The sequence below is a fragment of the Myotis yumanensis genome, unplaced genomic scaffold, assembly GCF_028538775.1.
Source record: "Myotis yumanensis isolate MYYU_CA2020_CCGP unplaced genomic scaffold, mMyoYum1.0.hap1 SCAF_1, whole genome shotgun sequence".
Lineage (NCBI taxonomy): Eukaryota > Metazoa > Chordata > Mammalia > Chiroptera > Vespertilionidae > Myotis > Myotis yumanensis.
In genome coordinates, this window is record NW_027223752.1 from 124472172 (window position 1) to 124474604 (window position 2433).

A 2433-nucleotide genomic window follows, 5' to 3' on the forward strand; every position below is an offset into this window, starting at 1 on the left:
CTGATTGCAAGTCTCATGGGGACCCTTAGAGTTTAGAAAAAAAGAAGGTAAAAAACGCCTGGGGAGAGAAAGAAAGACTGGGGCATGCTCTGAAGAGGGCATGTGCTGTGCTCCTCCCTCCTACCGCCCCCCCCCCCCCCCCCCCCCCCGCTCCACACACACTCACCCCATTAATTGGGTGGCTAATCCAGTGGAACGATGCCAGTTATCCCCCGCCCCTTCCCCAAGTGGCTGTGAAGCTATCTTTCCAGTCTAGTTGACTAGGCAGGATGTTTTGCTCTGTTTGGCCAAAAGATGCTGGTTATTCTCCAGAGTGACTGAAAAGTTAATCAGGGCTAATTAGATGCACCTGGTTCCCTTCTTGCCCTTCTCTTCTGTTAATGCCTAACTGCAGGGGTTCTCAACCTTGGCTGCACATTAGAATCACCTGGGAATCTTTTTAAAATCCTGATTTCTGGGCCTCATCCTCCGGAAATTCTGTTTCTTTGTTATGGGGTGGGGCCACAACATTAGTAACAAAGAAACAGAATTTCTGGAGGATGAGGCCCAGAAATCAGGATTTTAAAAAGATTCCCAGGTGATTCTAACGTGCAGCCAAGGTTGAGAACCACTGCCTAACTGCCTACTCTAAGATTCTCTATCTGAGTATAAGATAGAGTAGCAAAATGATACAAGGAAGTTTTGAAATCCTCAAGAGATGCAAGAGAAACCTTCTGAAGAGAATAGGAAAAAAAATCACTAGATCACTAAGTATGCTATAAAAATGTAATAAATGGTAATATTATGAGTATTAATGTTGGAGATGAAAAAACATACTTTGGAAAAATTATTTATCGGCTGATGAAATAGATGATTCTAAAACTTCATTAATTTGAAATTTCATACAAGATTTGCTCTATATTGAGGAGGAAAAGTAATTTTCCCTCTACCCTTCTGAGTTCTTAGTTGCGATCCCTATAATAGAAGATAGATTAACAAGAGAAAAACAAACAGAAGTTTATTAACATGTATATCTCATATGGACACAGGAGATACCCAGGTAAAAATAAGTAACTCCCTGATGTGGCTTAGAATTTGGGCTTAACTACCATCTTAATAGAGAAAGGGAAGGGTAGATTGTTAGACGTGAGCAGAGAAAGGACGATGGGCCAGGTACAGAAATGCACCAGCAAAGGGCAAACCTAGGAAAACAAGAACCTCCCGGCAGGGTAACCTATCCTCCCCTAACATATCACTGGGCAGGTGGTTTAGACCCCCCCTGACCTTTCCCTCCCTAAAGATAACATCTTAGGCCTCAGTTGTATTTCAGCTTCAGGCTCAGGAAAGCAGCAATCAGACAAGTGGTGCTGTGGCTGCCTCAGGACATTGACTAATGACATCTCCCCTACCACCGCCCCCGCCCCCCGCTAACGACCACTCAGTGGAGACCAGGCCCCTGATACAGCACACCTGGAAAGCTCATGAATATTCTATTAAGACCCTCCCGGGAGACCTCCCCTAAGATTTCCACTTGCAAGAAAGAGATAAATACACTCAGGACAAAGGATCCAGTTGCATACTCTCCCTCCAAGGAGCACACCCCTGCCATTCCCCCCCAGGCAGATATCCCCCAACCTCGAAGGGACCCCAGGAGACTTGCAACCAGGAAAGCAATGGAGAGCAGCAGCTTGTCCAGCGCTAATCCCCTGAAGCTGATCCCAAGGCCCCCTTTTCTCTGACTTCTCAGCGAGCCAAAGCTTCCCAGCCTAGGCTTTCCTGTTGCTTCCTCTGTGTCCTTCCTTGTTTCACTGTCCTAAGTATATTGTCGCTGCCATCACGAACCCAGTACCCTGTGGCTCAGTGTTGTATAGGCCTTCCCTTTGGATAACTCCATTTCCCATCCTTTTTTCCTTAAATAAGTTCAATTTTCTTTAATCACCCTCTAAGATGACTATTTAGCCTCCCCGCACACCACCGACTTTAACCTTTCATAGATCTAGTCTTCTTAGGAGACAGCAAATAATTTTTAGCAAAGGTGAATAGGCGCTCTTTACAATATATGGGAGGCATGATAGTTTGTGACAAAGTTTGGCTGGAGGTGATGTCAACTTCTAGCCTCAATATTTTGTGATAAGAGCCAATCTTTTCTGCTTGATGAAATTCCTGGGGATGAGATTTATGACAATTGAGTTCCTTTCAGAGGATCAGTCTTTATTTAGGCAGGTAAGAGGTATTCAAAGAAAGCCACTCCCTGCATTTTCTATTTTTCAAATGCTTACAACTCAAAATATCAAAGTAGCATGTTTTGGAATAGCATGTCCTAAACTCCTACAGTTATATTTTGAGGTGGCATATTCTACTGCCTTGTATAAGCTTCTTAGATTTTAAGGGAAGTAATAAAATGACTATATAGAATATAATAAGGCACTGTTGCATATTGTAATTTTTAGGACA